This window comes from Salvelinus namaycush, chromosome 34 (genome assembly GCF_016432855.1).
Source record: "Salvelinus namaycush isolate Seneca chromosome 34, SaNama_1.0, whole genome shotgun sequence".
Taxonomy (NCBI): Eukaryota; Metazoa; Chordata; class Actinopteri; order Salmoniformes; family Salmonidae; genus Salvelinus; species Salvelinus namaycush.
In genome coordinates, this window is record NC_052340.1 from 33,614,310 (window position 1) to 33,633,662 (window position 19,353).

The 19,353-nt window shown below is 44.1% G+C and overlaps 2 pseudogenes; one reads left to right on the forward strand and one right to left on the reverse strand.

The window, feature by feature from the left end:
* The first annotated feature begins 1,474 nt into the window (after positions 1–1,474).
* Positions 1,475–2,844, forward strand: LOC120028249 (annotated as a pseudogene).
* A 2,471-nt stretch (positions 2,845–5,315) lies between these two features.
* Positions 5,316–10,879, reverse strand: LOC120028491 (annotated as a pseudogene).
* Between the last annotated feature and the right edge of the window lie 8,474 nt (positions 10,880–19,353).

A 19,353-nucleotide genomic window follows, 5' to 3' on the forward strand; every position in this document is an offset into this window, starting at 1 on the left:
TCATGCTAGTTCTGCTAGTCATGCTAGTCCTGCTAGTTCTGCTAGTCCTGCTAGTTCTGCTAGTCCTGCTAGTCATGCTAGTTCTGCTAGTCATGCTAGTCCTGCTAGTTCTGCTAGTCATGCTAGTCCTGCTAGTCATGCTAGTTCTGTTAGTTCTGCTAGTCCTGCCTGGTTGGTCCTGCTAGTCCTGCTAGTTCTGCTAGTTCTGCTAGTCATGCCTGGTTGGTTCTGCTAGTCATGCCTGGTTTGTCCTGCTAGTCATGCCTGGTTGGTCCTGCTAGTCATGCCTGGTTGGTCCTGCTAGTCATGCCTGGTTGGTCCTGCTAGTCATGCTTGGTTTGTCCTGCTAGTCATGCCTGGTTTGTCCTGCTAGTTATGCCTGGTTGGTCCTGCTAGTCATGCCTGGTTGGTCCTGCTAGTCATGCTTGGTTTGTCCTGCTAGTCATGCCTGGTTTGTCCTGCTAGTTATGCCTGGTTGGTCCTGCTATTCATGCCTGGTTGGTCCTGCTATTCATGCCTGGTTGGTCCTGCTAGTCATGCCTGGTTGGTCCTGCTAGTCATGCCTGGTTGGTCCTGCTAGTCATGCCGGGTTGGTCCTGCTAGTCATGTCTGGTTTGTCCTGCTAGTCATGCCTGGTTTGTCCTGCTAGTCATGCCTGGTTGGTCCTGCTAGTCATGCCTGGTTGGTCCTGCTAGTCATGTCTGGTTTGTCCTGCTAGTCATGCCTGGTTTGTCCTGCTACTCATGCCTGGTTGGTCCTGCTAGTCATGCCTGGTTTGTCCTGCTAGTTATGCCTGGTTGGTCCTGTTAGTCATGCCTGGTTGGTCCTGCTAGTCATGCCTGGTTGGTCCTGCTAGTCATGTCTGGTTGGTCCTGCTAGTTCTGCTAGTCATGCTAGTCATGCCTGGTTGGTCCTGCTAGTCTTGCCTGGTTGGTCCTGCTAATCTTGCCTGGATGGTCCTGCTAGTCATGCCTGGTTGGTCCTGCTAGTCTTGCCTGGTTGGTCCTGCTAATCTTGCTTGGATGGTCCTGCTAGTCATGCCTGGTTTGTCCTGCTAGTCTTGCCTGGTTGGTCCTGCTAGTCATGCCTGGTTGGTCCTGCTAGTCATGCCTGGTTGGTCCTGCTAGTCATGCCTGGTTGGTCCTGCTAGTCATGCCTGGTTGGTCCTGCTAGTCATGCTAGTCAACACCTGTACAGTTATCTCTCTCTCTCTCTCTCAAGCTCTCTCTCTCTCTCTCTCTCTCTTACTCTTAATTGATCCCTTTTATTTGACCAATTTAAATTACATAGAGCTGCAACAATACACTCAATAAAACATCCTTGATGATAAAACACAGTACAGTTAACATATTTTTTCCATTGGGAAACACGGTCTAACTTCTTATCCTCTGTTTTGTACTCTGTCCATCTTTTCCCCAATGAATGAATGAATAACTGAATCACTCTTTGCCATTGCGGTCCTGGTTCCCAGGTCCTGGGGATGCCTGCCAAGCGGAACATACTTCTGTATGGCTGCTGTGCTGAACCTTACCCTGATGTGACCTACACTCACCAACTAAAGAGGAAGGCTTCCTTCTACGTGTTCAACCTGCTCATCCCGTGTGTGATGATCTCCTTCCTGGCTCCGCTGGGCTTCTACCTGCCGGCTGACTCTGGGGAGAAGGTGTCCCTGGGCGTCACCGTCATGCTGGCTCTCACCGTGTTTCAGCTGTTGGTCACTGAAACCATGCCTCCATCAGAGAACGTGCCACTTATTGGTGAGGGCAATCAGAGGTGGACTGGGACCAGAAATCGGCCCTGACATTTCTAACACACTGGCCCATTATTTTACTTGAGTCCCCCACATCAGACTATTTTCCCCCTTGAGACCACCATTACTACCCAGATCATGATCATTTTGCAGAAAAAAACAAGTGAGACAGGCCCACTAGGCTAAAAATGGACCAGCCCATCTGATATTTGCTGAAATGCCAAATGGTCAGTCCGCCCATGATGGCAATCATTTAGCCAGTGATGAACATGTCGGTAACACTGTAGTTGATTGAACACAATGCACTGTCTCTGTCAAGGGGAAAACAGGACCTTTAAAGTGACATCAGTACCATTCAATGATAGATAGTGATAATTATACATGTTCCTCTTTCAATGTCCCACAGGAAAGTACTACATTGCCACCATGACCATGATAACAGCCTCCACGGCCCTGACCATCTTTATCACGAACATCCACCACTGTGGCCCAGACGCCAAGCCTGTGCCCAAGTGGGCCAAGATCTTCATCCTGCAGTACATGGCCAAGGAGTGCTTTGTATATGAAGTAGGGGAGAACTGCATGTTTTTCCAGCCTGAGAAACAGGACCCGCCACCTCAACCTGAGGTGCAACTACTACACCATGAACGGACAAACGGTCCAAGAAGACTTGATTCTGAAGGTGGAAAGAGGTCAAGACCCACAAAATAATTGAGGAGACAGAAGATCAGTTGATGAGCCCCACCGGCTCCATGGGGAGGAACCCCACCAACCACTACAGTGCCTGGAGAAACGGCATGTTCATGGACTGTGGGGACTCGCCAGGGCTGGCCGCAGCCAGGAGGAGCTGGAATGGTGGAGTAGGAGAGAGTACAGGGAGAGAGGAGGTGTGTAAGACCCAGTGCACCTGTCAGCACCAGCAGCTCCTCTGACATATTGAGTACATTGCCAACTGTTACAGAGATACGAGGGCCACAGCAAAAAGGACTGGGGAGTGGAAGAAGGTGGCGAAGGTGTTGGACCGATTCTTCATGTGGACCTTTTTCATCATGGTGTTTTCCATGAGCCTGCTCATCATGGGGAAAGCCGTCTAACTTCATACCTGGGCTGTGTTCATTAGGTACGAAACAGGAGAAAACATGTTGAAGTGAAGGAAGTTTTACCTGAAATGGTGTATCAAAATGTTTTTTCGGTTTTACACTTATTGAGGATAACCAAATTGAGAGAACAGGCAACATGTGCAATACGTTTGAAGTGATCAGTTTCCACTTTTCATCTCACACTTTTTTATACATTAAGGCCTAATTTGAACAGAAGGATTTCATCCAGACTTCATCAATTTAATTTAATTGTTTGATATTCCAAATGTGTGTTTGTTACCTTCATATGTTGTTATTGTTTACTTTTACAGTTTAGTTGTCATACAGATGTAGGATCTTAATTTGAGCCAGTTTGCTACTGCAGGAAAATAATCCTGCTGCAGCAACAGGAATGTGAATTATTATGTGGAATATAATTAATGGACATTTTTGTAGGGGTGATATATTTTTCGTACGAGAAAATCAAGTCTGAAATGTCAAAGTGGAAATTACAAACTTAAGAAGCTCACATATACTACAAGTTCTACATTTCCTCCAGTTCTCCTGCAAAAGGTTGAGGAAATGAAGATCCTACATCTCTACATGTGGTGTGTGTTAGATCATTATTTGTAGTTTCTAACATTAATTTAAAAGTGAACATGGGAATTGCAATACCATTCAGGGATGATAAAACAGAAATTAATAGTTGATTTAAGCTTTTTGGGTTAATTTATCAACATTTAATAACACATGAAAATCAATTATGTTTGTGACATTTAAAAACACTTAAATAACCAGTTACAGCATCACAATAACCAGTGCTTAATTTGTAAATCGGGAGGTTCCGGGACAAAAAGTGAGAGCGACATGGGGAGTTCTAAGGAACCAGAACGAATAAGAAAAATCAATCCCCTTCATAATAAAGCATTGCATGCAGACTATCGCATGTGCGTAGTGACATAGAGCAGTAGAATAGAGGCACTTACAGAAGTTGCACACATCGGGAAAATAATTTGTAGCCTAGTGTCTGGGAAATAATGTGGCCTTTTATAAATGCATTTCATGCAATTCTACGTAATTTTGCATGACTGGCAGAATCTTGGACACTGACAAACTGAGAATATGAGATCAATGAAAACGACCTTGTCTTGAATCCATCAACAACCTTTGCCTAGGAAATTCCTAAAAATGCTTTCCAGTTTCACGGACTCAACCAATGATGCGCTCATGCCAAAAGCCTCGCTCTCTCTCTTTGGTAAAACAATATTTGGATGTTGATCAAATATGTTGGTAGCCTACAGCATAGTGTTTACTTTTCAGCAGGAGCCAATTGCTTTCCAACCTGTGCTTCCCCTCAACTGTATTTGAAATATTGCGAAAAAACGGTTTTGACTGCATGCTGTTTTTTCACGGACAGATTTGCCGCGCGTTCTCTGCTGTGGGTTTTCGTTATTACTGGGCAACAATCCACAGCTATGCTATTTAAAAAAAAATAAACTATTGATCCTTGGTGGCTAGATTATGGGCCTTCTCATGGTGTAGTAGGCTATTCTGAATGATTTCCTTAACAGACAGCAGTAATTCTATAATTTTGGCAAATGTATTTATTAGGGGTGCTGCAGTTCCTTCAGAACCATTCGCTTGGCAATGGTTTTATCAGGAAAAAAATATAAAGTGCATGAGAGATTAGAGTTGTAGGCTCATGTCTATCAGAGCAGAGATGGAGAGAGATAGATCATAGAAAGTTAATCTAATTCTAGTTATGTGAGAGATAGAGGCGCGCTTCTCACACAGGCACGGCCAAGCGTTGGTCTCACACATCGGTTACAATGTTGCGCAAACCATAAACCCTGGCAGGCCCGACCCAAAACGACTCTTAGAATATTAGGCCCGGGATGAAAATCTACTATTTCACATAGCATTTGTTTTGGGACAGGAGAATTTACGAAGAGACAATTTGAATGAACTTTGACAGCTTTTATTATAATTTTTACATTGAAAAAAGTGCCAATAATTTTTCATGCCATGAGAGGTACCGGATTCGGCCAAATAGGTACCGGAACAAAACAGTCCAAAACGGAGAGGTGCCGGATCCTGTTCTGGCAGGATTTGTCTGAAATTTTAAGCACTAACAATATCTCATTATACCATCATTTAGTGTATGTCTGATATATTAAAAGTGACAATTCAACTTTAACATGCACGTGAAATTGTTAAGAGAAACAAAGATTATCACTTTAATTATTAGCTGTTATGTAAACCGGTCTTTATTGTCCGTTTATGGTGGATTGAACTGTATGTGCAGATCCTGAACTGTACGTCATATGCGTTGCTTTGTTGTGGCAACTTGTATTCCCTACTGATCTCACCTCTCTCCACAGAGAAATATTTAATTAGATCTGCTCAGACATCCAGCAAGTCTCCTGACAAATTACTGCATTTTGTATAGCTGAATATTGTAATTGACTGTTTATCCCCACAACGGTTCAAAAGTGTCCCTGTTGTACACCATCAGAGTCGCCCTTACCAGAACAGAGCTTTCTCAGCGCAGCCTTTATCTCTTTGTTTCTTAAACTATAGATGATGGGATTCATAACAGGAGTCAGGAAGCAGTTAACAATAGATATCAAGATTATAACATTACAGTGAACGTTTTCAGATTTGGCACTGATGTAGACGCAGGAGTGAGCGAGGTAGAAGGTGACGACGACAGTGAGATGTGCGGAGCAGGTAGAGAAGGCTTTCATACGGCCCTCTGAAGATGCAATCTTGCAGACGGCTACAATGATTCTGAAGTAGGACCAAATAATGACAGTGAACGGGAAATAGATCGCTATTAAAGCACACACAAGAGCCAAGTCGATCAAAAAGGTTGTGTCCGAACAGGACAGTGAAACTAAAGGAGGAAGGTCACAGAACCAAAATTGTATTTTGTTGCTACAGAAGGGCAATTGTGCTGCGTAAATGACACAGAAAACAGGCAAACTGAGTCCAGATGCCCATGCCGCTGTAGTCAACAGACCGCACAGTCTTTTAGTGATAATGCTGCTGTAGTGTAAGGGTTTGCAGATGGCGACATAGCGGTCATAGGCCATGACACACAGCAGCATGCTCTCGACGGTTTGAAATGACAAATACACATACAACTGGAGGAAACACGCTGAGTAGGAGATCGTTACGTCATTCCACAAACTCACTGCTATCATCTTAGGCAGAACACTGGTCGATATCACAATGTCTACGAGGGACAGTTGGCTGAGGAAAATGTACATGGCTGACTGCAGCTTGGGGTCTGTCGCCACCAGGGTAAGTATGGTGAGGTTTCCAATCAGGATCATCAGGTAGACCACCAATAGGAAGATGGCCAGCTCTTGGTAGACGTTTTTCAGCCCGCTCTCAACCCCAATGAAGAGGAATTCAGTCACAACTGTCACATTGGCTTGAAGGCAAGAGTCTTCTGGAGGTCAAAGAAGATCATTTTACTAAGGTGCACAATATCAACATTTGCTTGAGAAAGACAGAAACAGTTGTTATTTTGTATGAGACACTTACTTTCTACATTGTGAAAGCTGTATTCAGGGCATTTATGTTGTTCACACGCCAGATTTGGACTGTTTCTGTGAACAGACACAAAAAAAAGACATACAAACATGAATAATGAATCTCTATAGTATACACTACATTAAAATATAAACGATTTTGAATAACCATTGATGCAAATGATGAATTGATGAATCTGGTAATGAATTAGCCCAACAACACCAAGGTTTGAAATGCCTACCACCATACATTAACACTTACCGTCTGTGTACTGTACACAAAACAATGCTGCTTAATAATACAGTTTGCAAAAAATAATTCACTTAAGAAGACTTCATTCACAGAAGAAAATGCAAAAGATCAAACACCTGATAGTGGGTTGACAATATGACTGACTAGTTTATCTCAATGTACAGGTCATCATGTGGACTTGATCTAGAGACCAAGTGTTGTGTTTCTGTTGTCCTGTTGATTTTATGGCCCTCCTGCAGTTCCCAGGGGCTTCCACACACCTCCTCTGAATGCAAGCTCTCTCCTAGTTCAGAACATAGTTGGTTTCCTGGGATTATTCCAGCCAATCAGGGTTTCACACAACAGTAGGCCTAATAACTCCCAAGCATGCATTGATTGGGAAAACGTGCATGGCATTCGTGGCAAACGAGAGCAGAGCTAAAACAATAATAATTACTTTATTCTGTGCCGCCCTTCCCATGTTGCATCATTATGTGTGCCTCTGATTCAGAGGGGTTGGGTTAAATGCAGAAAACACATTTCAATTGAATGCATTCAGTTGTACAACTGACTAGGTATCCTCCTTTATGACTGGAGCACATAGTTTCTGATTAATTATGTCCAACACTTAATTTTGATCCTCTAAAATGTCTATATGCATGGATAGATGTTCAACAAACTCTTAACAAACTCCATTGGCTAGCTAGATATTAACTACAAATGCTGATATAAAACAAACAGTTGTGTTGCCGGCAGGGAGTTGTACATGTCCTTTTAAATGATGCTTAAATGTGTGTGATAGTTTTCAAATCTGAAAGCTCAAGTCAATATCAACCCGAAATGTAGAGACATTGGTTTTACCCAAAATGTAGAGACATTGGTTTTACCCAAAATGTATAGACATTGGTTTTACCCAAAATGTAGAGACATTGGTTTTACCCAAAATGTAGAGACATTGGTTTTACCCAAAATGTAGAGACATTGGTTTTACCCAAAATGTATAGACATTGGTTTTACCCAAAATGTATAGACATTGGTTTTACCCAAAATGTAGAGACATTGGTTTTACCCAAAATGTAGAGACATTGGTTTTACCCAAAATGTAGAGACATTGGTTTTACCCAAAATGTATAGACATTGGTTTTACCCAAATTTATAGACATTGGTTTTACCCGAATTTATAGACATTGGTTTTACCCAAAATGTATAGACATTGGTTTTACCTTGCGGAGTAACCTTTTATCATGTCTAAGTAACAGAATCATATTCTCCAATTCAGACCTGCTCATTCATTGTTAAATAATAAAATCTATAAACTATCAAAATAAAGAAAGTTGCACACTCCATATACAAACTCCCAGCAACTCAATGGGTATTCACCAACGTTTCGGCATCACTGTATATTCCTCAGGGTCAATAATAATAATAATGAAATGTAAACACGGTGTATTATGGAATAACTTTATTGGAGACAGGAGTTTCAGGACAGAAGCCTTTATCTGTTTGTTCCTGAAACTGTAAACAAGTGGATTCACAAGAGGAGTTAAAACACAGTTGACAATAGACATCAAGATGAGGACATTGGGATGAATATGATATGATTTAGCACTGATGTAGACACATGAATAAGCAATGTAGAAGGTAATGACAGCAATGAGATGAGAGGAGCAGGTAGAGAAAGCTTTTTTTCCGCCCTTCAGATGTGGCAATTTTGCAAACGGATTTGATGATTTTACAATATGACCAAATTATGACAGTGAATGGAACATACATCACAAATAAAGCACATGCGAGGGCTAGATCTATCAAAAATATTGTTTCCAACCTGACAATGTAACAATCGGAGGATAATCACAAAACCAATACATTATCTGATGACTACTGAAAGGTAGTTTTGATGCAAGAATGACATTCAATGCTGGAAGCCCATGTTGTTGAGGCCAGGAACACACACTTTGATTGTCATGATGCTGTTGTAGCGTAAAGGATTGCAGATAGCAACATAGCGGTTGTAGGCCACAGCACATAGGAGAAATCCCTCTGTAGTTTGGAATGTCAAATAGGTATACATCTGCAAGAAGCGACCTGCAAATGAAATGGACACATCATTCCACAAGCACACTGATATCATTTTAGGTAGAACACTGGTGGTGATCACAATATTGGTGGGAGACAGATTACAGAGGAAAATACACACTGATGTGTGAAGTTTGGAGTGATGATCACCAGAGTGATGATCATGCCGATGACAAACATGATGTATAGCAACAGAAGAAAGATGGCCAGCTCTGTGTAGATCTCCTTGAGACCCAGTTCCCGTCCATCTATCAGGAAATCTGAAAACAGGCTCACGTTGAATTCCAGTGGTTGAAAAACATCTGAAAAACATCATGAGAGGAATAAGATTTTTATCGAAGAGCATGCATCCACGAAGCACTGTCTAAAACACATACTGGTATATATTTACACAGCATATAGTCTGACACAGTGTAACTTAAAGGAATAGATTGTTAAGTAGTGTAGTTGTTATGACATTATTATGAACACATCAAACATCTGTATGCAGTAGTTTCACACACACATGTACACAGACACACACACATACATACACACACAAACACACACACTCACACACACACTGAGCATACAAAACATTAAGAACACCTGATCTTTCCATGACATAGACTGACCAGGTGAATCCAGGTGAATGCTATGATCCCTTATTAATGTTACTTGTTAAATCCTCTTCAATCAGTGTAGATGAAGGGGAGGAGACAAGTTAGAGAAGGATTTTTAAGTCTTTAGACAATGGAGACATGGATTGTGTATGTGTGCTATTCAGAGGGTTAATGGGCAAGACCAAAATATTTAAGTGCCTTTGAACAGGGTATGGTAGTAGGTTCCAGGCGCACCGGTTTGTGTCAAGAACTGCAACGCTGCTGGGATTTTCACAATCAACAGTTTCCCGTGTGAATCAAGAATGGTCCACCACCCAAAGGACATACAGCAAACTTGACACAACTGTGGGAAACATTGGAGACAGCATGAGCCAGCATCCCTGTGGAACACCCTCGACACCTTGTAGAGTCCATGCCCGACGAATTGAGGCCGTTCTGAGGGCACAGGGGCGGGGTATACTCAGTGTATAGTGTAACTTTTTTTTAAATTGAAGAGTGACAGAAGTTACATGATAACATAATGAAAGAATTGCCTTTTATTAAGCCTGAGGATGATATAAGAGTTAGTTTGAGAGTTGTTCAGGTAAAGACGTTTCACCATTAGACAACACTGCAAATTCCAAAGCAAAGAATTGTTTGGAATCAGTTGATAATGAAATAGGGCACTGCTTATGTTCAATTAAGTCAAGATTCACTATTAGAAAATAAACCTTAATGTCAAGCAACAGTGTCCTCATATTTCTTACTCGTTTTGGGAGAAACAAGCCTGAAACCTTGATCAAAGACTACTGACACCCAGTGGAAGCCATAGGAATTGAATCCTGGGAGGTAGATTTCATTATTTCCTTATTTCCATTGTAAGAGCATGGGCTCTCAAAAAAAGAAATCTGGTTGGTTTTTCTTTGGATTTTCTCCTACCATATATATTGTGTTATAGTCTCCTACATTATTTTTACATTTTTACAATCTTAAAAGTGTTTCCTTTCCAATGGTACCAATTATATGCATATCCTGGCTTCAGGGCCTGAGTCAAAGGCTATTTACTTTGGGCACGTCAGTCAGACAGGAAGTGGAGATAAAAGGGGCCTAGCCTTATGAAGTTAAAAGAACATTTCTCAAGTAAAGGTGAAAGTCAACCAGTAAAATACTACTTGAGTAAAAGTCTAAAAGTACTTGGTTAAATGTACTTAAGTATCAAAAGTTAAATTCCTTATATTAAGCAAACCAAACGCCACCATTCCTAGTTTTTTTAAATAATTTGCGGATTGCTAGGGGCACACTCCAACTCTCAGACATCATTTACAAAAAAAATATTTGTGTTTAGAGAGTCCGCCAGATCAGAGGCAGAGGGATGACAGGGATGTTCTCTTGATAAGTGTGTGAATTGGACCATTTTCCTGTCCTGATAAGCATTCATAATGTAACGAGTACTTTTGGGTGTCAGTGAAAATGTATGGTGTAAAAAGCATATAATCTCCTTTAGGAGTAGAGTGCACTAAAAGTTGTCAAAAATATAAATAGTTACGTACAGACACCCAAGACATGCTTTTTTGGGGGGGGGGGTATGATGTTTGTGCATCTGTACCTTTCTCACTCATCATTATTCACGATTCATTCAGGATTATCCATAATCATGGTAGCATCCACATGAATGTGTCTAGAAACATATTATATTTCTATTTGCAATAAAAGTTACTCCAAAATTGCACAATACATTATTTTCCATTAATTTCTATTGGGCACAAAAACATCTGAAACACAACCAAAGCAAACAGCAAATGCATCCAACAAATTAGTGGAGTCACAAGGTGGATGTCATTACGTGCTATGAATATTGGACCAAATACTTAACTTTTGACTACTTTAATACACATATAAGTGTCACGACTTCTGCCGAAGTCGTTGCCTCTCCTTGTTCGGGCGGTGCTAGGCGGTCGACGTCACCGGTCTTCTAGCCATCATCGATCCATTTTTCATTTTCCATTGGTTTTGTCTTGTCTTCCCACACACCTGTTTTCAATCCCATCCATTACCTGTTGTGTATTTAACCCTCTGTTTCCCCTCATGTCTTTGTCAGAGATTGTTTGTTGTCAGTGTAGTGTTTATTTTTGTATAGGTGTGCGACGGGTCTTTGTACCCATATTTGTTTATTATTCATTTTCTTATTAGTGTTATGGAGCATGTTTCTTGGACATTTATTAAAAGTCTCCATTTTACACTCCGTTTGACTCTCCTGCGCCTGACTTCCCTGCCACCTATACACACGTCTCTGACAGAATCTCTGACCAAAATATATGAAGTCAGCAGGAGAGGACACGACGCTCATGGAGGTGGAGGAACGCGTCCGGGAACAAGCGGAGGAGATTGACTGTTTGAGCGCCGTCATGGATCGCATTGTCCAGAATATGGACCGCTGGGAGAGACAGGGAGTTTCTCCAGCGCCTCCACCACCACAACCGGGATCTCCCTTGAACGCGTTTTCCCCTCCTGAACCGAACAAGATCCATTTACCCCTACCCTCGGGATACAACGGAGATACTGCCGGCTGCCAGGGTTTCCTCCTTAAACTGAGCTTGTATCTGGCCACGGTCTCCCCAGTACCATCCGACCGGGAGAAGAGTTGCACCCTCATCTCATGCCTCACCGGGAAAGCCCGGGAGTGGGCCAGCGCTGTGTGTAGAGAGGAGGATGCGGCGTTGGACCATTTTGAGGAGTTCACACGCCATTTCCGGAGAGTATTCGACCACCCACCCAAAGGCAAAGTGGCGGGTGAGCGCCTCTATTATCTGAGGCAGGAGACGAGGAGTGCACAGGAGTTTGCTTTGGAGTTTAGGACCTTGGCTGCCGGCGCTGGATGGAGCGACAGGGCCCTGATCGACCATTACCGTTGTAGTCTACGTGAGGACGTCCGTCGGGAGCTGGCCTGTAGAGACACCACCCTCAACTTCGACCAGCTGGTGGACATGTCCATCAGGCTGGACAACATGCTGGCTACTCGTGGACGTCTAGATCTGGGTCTGGTTGTTCCATCCTCCCGCACCCTCTCTCCCGAACCTATGGAATTGGGAGGGATGGTGCGCAGGGAGACCGGAGGGGGTTCCCGCTCGAGCACCATCTATGGTCACAGAGATGACACTGCTGCTCGGTGCCGGGTTGGTTCCTCTGGGAATAGAGAAGGCAGGCAGGGCACTCTGGCATCACCCCAGGTGAGTAGACACCATTCTCATCCAGAGCCCTCTGTTGCACTAATGTTTGTCTCTGTCACTTTTCCTGATTTTTCCCTGCATTCCCAGTATAAGGCGCTAGTAGATTCAGGCGCGGCTGGGAATTTCATTAATAAAAATTTAGCTCATAGTTTAGGGATCCCTATTGTTTCTGTGGATATGCCTTTCCCTATTCATGCCTTAGATAGTCGACCATTAGGGTCAGGGTTTATCAGGGAGGTCACCGCACCTTTGTATATGATAACGCAGGAGGGTCACAAGGAGAAGATTAGTCTTTTCCTTATTGATTCTCCTGCATATTCTGTGGTGCTAGGCCTACCCTGGTTAGCTTGTCATAACCCCACTGTTTCTTGGCCACCTCTCACGGGGTGGTCGCAAGAGTGCTCGGGTAGGTGTTTAGGGGTTTCCGTTGGTGCTACTACGGTGGAGAGTCCAGACTAGGTCTCCACCGTGCGCATTCCCCCAGAATATGCCGATTTGGCTCTCGCCTTCTGTAAAAAGAAGGCGACTCAATTACCACCCCATCGACGGGGGGGATTGTGCGATAGATCTCCTGGTAGACGCTGCATATCCCAGGAGTCACGTGTATCCCCTGTCGCAAGCGGAGACGGTGGCTATGGATACATATGTCTCTGAATCCCTGCGTCAGGGGTTCATTCAGCCATCCATTTCACCCGTCTCTTCGAGTTTATTTTTTGTGAAGAAGAAGGATGGCGGTTTACGCCCGTGCATTGATTATCGAGGTCTCAATAAAATCACGGTGAAATATAGTTACCCGCTACCTCTGATAAATACAGTTATTGAGTCAATGCACGGGGCACGCTTCTTCACAAAATTGGATCTCAGGAGTGCGTACAATCTGGTGCGTATTCGGAGGGGTGATGAGTGGAAGACGGCATTTAGCACCACCTCAGGTCATTATGAGTACCTTGTCATGCCATATGGGTTGATGAATGCTCCATCAGTCTTCCAATCATTTGTAGATGAGATCTTCAGGGACCTGCACGGGCAGGGTGTAGTGGTGTATATCGATGATATTCTGATATACTCCGCTACACGCGCCGAGCATGTGTCCCTGGTACGCAGGGTGCTTGGTCGCCTGTTGGAGCATGATCTATATGTCAAGGCTGAGAAATGCTTGTTCTTCCAACAATCCATCTCCTTCCTAGGGCATCGGATTTCCACTTCAGGAGTGGAAATGGAGAGCGACCGCATTACAGCCGTGCGTAATTGGCCGACTCCAACCATGGTAAAGGAGGTGCAGCGTTTTTTAGGGTTTGCCAATTACTACCGGAGGTTTATCCAGGGTTTTGGTCAGGTTGCTGCTCCCATTACCTCACTGCTAAAGGGGGGCCCGGTGCGCTTGCAGTGGTCGGCTGAGGCGAACAGGGCTTTTGGACACCTGAAGACTCTGTTTACCTCGGTGCCTGTGTTGGCTCATCCGGATCCCTCTTTGCCATTCATAGTGGAGGTGGACGCATCCGAAGCTGGGACAGGAGCAGTGCTCTCTCAGCGTTCGGGTGTGCCACTGAAGCTTCGCCCCTGTGCTTTCTTTTCGACGAAGCTCAGCCCGGCGGAGCGAAACTATGATGTGGGGGACCGGGAGCTGTTAGCTGTCGTAAAATCCTTGAAGGCATGGAGGCATTGGCTTGAGGGGGCTAAACACCCTTTTCTCATCTGGACTGACCATCGCAATCTGGAGTACATCCGGCAGGCGAAGAGACTGAATCCTCGCCAGGCAAGGTGGGCCATGTTTTTCACTCGTTTTGTGTTTACTCTTACTTACAGACCAGGCTCCCAGAACGTCAAGGCAGACGCATTGTCTCGGCTGTATGACACAGAGGAGCGGTCCATGGATCCCACTCCCATACTCCCAGCTTCGTGTTTGGTGGCGCCAGTAGTGTGGGAGCTGGACGCGGACATTGAGCGGGCGTCACGTGCAGAGCCCTCTCCTCCTGAGTGTCCAGCTGGTCGTCTGTACGTTCCGTCTGCTGTCCGCGAACAATTGATCTATTGGGCTCACACGTCACCCTCCTCTGGTCATCCTGGGATAGGTCGGACGATGCGCTGTCTTGATGGGGGGTACTGGTGGCCCACTTTAGCTAAGGACGTGAGGATTTATGTTTCCTCCTGCTCGGTGTGCGCCCAGTGCAAGGCTCCTAGACACCTGCCCAGAGGTAAGCTTCAACCTTTACCCGTTCCTCAACGGCCGTGGTCGCACCTGTCGGTGGATTTTTTGACTGATCTTCCACCTTCACAGGGTTACACCACGGTCCTGGTCGTTGTGGATCGGTTTTCGAAGTCCTGTCGTCTCCTCCCTTTGCCCGGTCTCCCTACGGCCTTACAAACTGCAAAGGCCCTGTTTACACACGTTTTCCGGCACTATGGGGTGCCTGAGGATATAGTGTCTGATCGGGGTCCCCAGTTCACATCAAGGGCCTGGAAGGCGTTCATGGAACGTCTGGGGATCTCGGTTAGTCTTACCTCAGGTTTTCACCCCGAGAGTAATGGGCAGGTGGAGAGAGTTAACCAGGATGTGGGCAGGTTTCTGCGGTCCTATTGCCATGTGTCTCTCCTCAGGCCGGTGGTGGCTGGCCCGCCCCAGGAGGCTGAAGTGCGTGATGTTCCTCCGCCTCCTCTAGACATCGAGGGGGTCCCGGCGTACTCTGTTCGATCCATTTTGGATTCGAGACGTCGGGCGAGGGGCCTTCAGTACCTCGTGGACTGGGAGGGGTACGGGCCGGAGGAGAGATTCTGGGTTCCGGTGGAGGACGTGTTAGATCCTTCCATGTTAAAAGAATTCCACTGTCTCCATCCGGATCGCCCTGCACCTCGCCCTCCGGGTCGTCCCCGAGGCCGGTGTCGACGCGCTGCTGGAGCTGCGCGTCGGGGGGGGGGGGGGGGGGGATACTGTCACGACTTCTGCCGAAGTCGTTGCCTCTCCTTGTTCGGGCGGTGCTAGGCGGTCGACGTCACCGGTCTTCTAGCCATCATCGATCCATTTTTCATTTTCCATTGGTTTTGTCTTGGCGCGACGGGTCTTTGTACCCATATTTGTTTATTATTCATTTTCTTATTAGTGTTATGGAGCATGTTTCTTGGACATTTATTAAAAGACTCCATTTTACACTCCGTTTGACTCTCCTGCGCCTGATTTCCCTGCCACCTATACACACGTCTCTGACAATAAGTAAATTTATCCCAATACTTTTGGTCCCCTAAAATGTAGAAAAAGTACTGTAATTTCTAAACGGTTCACCTGGTGTGGATGAAAATACCCTCAAAATAAAGCTGACGGTCTGCACTTTAACCTCAGAGTCATCGTTTCAAATCCAAAGTACAGAGCTAAAACATCGAAAAATGTGTAATTGTTCCAAACTTTTTGAGCTCACTCTCTGTCCCTCTTGTGATGTTTTTGGTAAACAGACAGACATGAACGTCAATTGCCTGGCTCTGCTTCTGTGAGAGGGATTACCAGAAGGATTGTAGGAACTGTGTCAGAGGAAAAAGACCCTGGATCATTGGCGGCTTTTGTATCTATGACCATTATTTGATAGCCCAAGCAAAAATATTTGTATAGATTACAATGTATTCTGAAATATTTTTCAAAAATCTAATAATATACACTACCGTTCAAACTACCTTGTTTTTGAAAGAAATGCACATTTTTTGTCCATTAAAATAACATCAAATTGATCAGAAATACAGGGTAGACATTGTTAATGTTGTAAATGACTACTGTAGCTGGAAATGGCAGATTATTTATGGAATATCTACAAAGGCGTGCAGAGGCCCATTATCAGCAACCATCACTCCTGTGTTTCAATGGCACGTTTTGTTAGCTAATCTAAGTTCATCATTTTAAAAGGCTAATTGATCATTAGAAAACCCTTTTGCATTTATGTTAGCACAGCTGAAAACTGTTGTGCTAATTAAAGAAGCAACAAAACTGTTCTTTAGACTAGTTGAGTATCTGGAGCATCAGAATTTGTGGGTTCGATTACAGGCTCAAAATGGCCAGAATCAAAGAACTTTCTTCTGAAACTCGTCAGTCTATTCTTGTTCTGAGAAATGAAAGCTATTCCATGCGAGAAATTGCCAAGAAACTGAAGATCTCGTACAACACGGTGTACTACTACTCCCTTCACAGAAAAGCGCAAATTGGCTCTAACCAGAATAGAAAGAGTAGTGGGAGGCCCCGGTGCACAACTGAACATGAGGACAAGTACATTAGAGTGTCTAGTTTGAGAAACAAACGCCTCACAAATCCTCAACTGGCAGCTTCATTAAATAGTACCCGCAAAACACCAGTCTCATCGTCAACAGTGAAGAGGCGACTCCGCGATACTGGCCTTCGAGGCAGAGTTCCTCTGTCCAGTGTCTGTGTTCTTTTGCCCATCTTAATCTTTTCTTGATATTGGCCAGTCTGAGAGATGGCTTTTTCTTTGCAAATCTGCCTAAAAGGCCAGCATCATTATTTTTACTATATTCTACATTGTAGAATAACAGTGAAGATATCAAAACTATGAAATAACATGTATGGAATCATGTAGTAACTAACCCAAAAAGTGTTTAACAAATCAAAATATATTATATATTTGAGATTCTTCGAAGTAGCCACCCTTTGCCTTGATGACAGCTTTGCACACTCTTGGCATTCTCTCAACCAGCTTCATGAGGAATGCTTTTCCAACAGACTTGAAGGAGTTCCCACATATGCTTTTCTTTCACTCTGCAGGCCAAATCATCCCAAACCATCTCAATTGTGTTGAGGTCGGGTGATTTGCACAGACCTCAGAAAAAATTGTAGACCTCCACAAGTCTGGTTCCTCCCTAGGAGCAATTTACAAACGCCTGAAGGTACCATGTTCATCTGTAAAAACAATAGTACGCAAGTATAAACACCATGGGATCATGAAGCCGTCATACCGCTCAGGAAGGAGACGCGTTCTGTCTCCTAGAGATGAACGTGCTTTGGTGCGAAAAGTGCAAATCAATCCCAGAACAACAGCAAAGGACCTTGTGAAGATGCTGGAGGAAACAGGTACAAAAGTATCTATATCCACAGTAAAACGAGTCTTATATCGACATAACCTAAATGGCCGCTCAGCAAGGAAGAAGCTACTGCTCCAAAACCGCCATAAAAAAGTCAGACTACGGTTTGCAACTGCACATGAGGACACAGATCATACTTTTTGGAGACATTTCCTCTGGTCTGATGAAACAAAAGTAGAACTGTTTGGCCATAATGACCATCATTATGTTTGGAGGAAAAAGGGGGAGGCTTACAAGCCGAAGAACACCATCCCAACCGTGAAGCACAGGGGTGGCAGCATCATGTTGTGCGGGTGCTTTGCTGCAGTAGGGACTAGTGCACTTCACAAAATAGATTGCATGATGTGGATAGAACATTATGTGGATATATTGAAGCAACATCTCAAGACATCAGTCAGGAAGTTAAAGCTTGGTCGCGAATTGGTCCTCCAAATGAACAATGACCCCAAGCACTCTTCCAAAGTTGTGGCAAAATGGATTAAGGACAACAAAGTCAAGGTATTGGAATGGCCATCACAAAGCCCTGACCTCAATCCTTTAGAAAATTTGTGGGCAGAACTGAAAAAGTGTGTGCGAGCAAGGAGGCCTACAAACCTGACTCAGTTACACCAGCTCTGTCAGGAGGAATGGGCCAAAATTCACCCAACGTATTGTGGGAAGCTTGTGGAAGGCTACGCGAAACGTTTGACCAAAGTTAAAGACCCACTGGGAATTTGATGAACGAAATAACATTTCACATTCTTAAAATAAAGTGATGATCCTAACTGACCTAAGACAGGGAATATTTACTAGGATTAAATGTCAGGAATTGTGAAAAACTGAGTTTAAATCTATTTGGCTAAGGTGTGTATAAACTTCCGACTTCATCTGTAACTGCCTGTAGCTCAGGACCTGAAGCAAGGATCATCAAATCAAATCAAATCAAGTTTATTTTATATAGCCCTTCGTACATCAGCTAATATCTCGAAGTGCTGTACAGAAACCCAGCCTAAAACCCCAAACAGCAATCAATGCAGGTGTAGAAGCACGGCGGCTAGGAAAAACTCCCTAGAAAGGCCAAAACCTAGGAAGAAACCTAGAGAGGAACCAGGCTATGAGGGGTGGCCAGTCCTCTTCTGGCTGTGCCGGGTGGAGATTATAACAGAACATGGCCAAGATGTTCAAATGTTCATAAATGTTCACAAATAATAATCAGGAGTAAATGTCAGTTGGCTTTTCATAGCCGATCATTAAGAGTATCTCTACCGCTCCTGCGGTCTCTAGAGAGTTGAAAACAGCAGGTCTGGGACAGGTAGCACGTCCGGTGGACAGGTCAGGGTTCCATAGCCGCAGGCAGAACAGTTGAAACTGGAACAGCAGCAAGGCCAGGTGGACTGGGGACAGCATGGAGTCATCATGCCCGGTAGTCCTGATGCATGGTCCTAGGGCTCAGGTCCTCCGAGAGAGAGAGAAAGAAAGAGAGAAGGAGAGAATTAGAGAGAGCATACTTAAATTCACACAGGACACCGGATAAGACAGGAGAAGTACTCCAGATATAACCAACTGACCCTAGCCCCCCGACACATAAACTACTGCAGCATAAATACTGGAGGCTGAGGATATGCATATTCTTAATACCATTTGAAAGGAAACACTTTGATTGTGGAAATGTGAAATGAATGTAGGAGAATACAACACATTAGATCTGGTGAAAGATAATTCAAAGAAAAAAACATTATTTTTTGCACCATCATCTTTGATATGCAAGAGAAAGGCCATAATGTATTATTCCAGCCCAGGGGCAATTTAGATTTTGG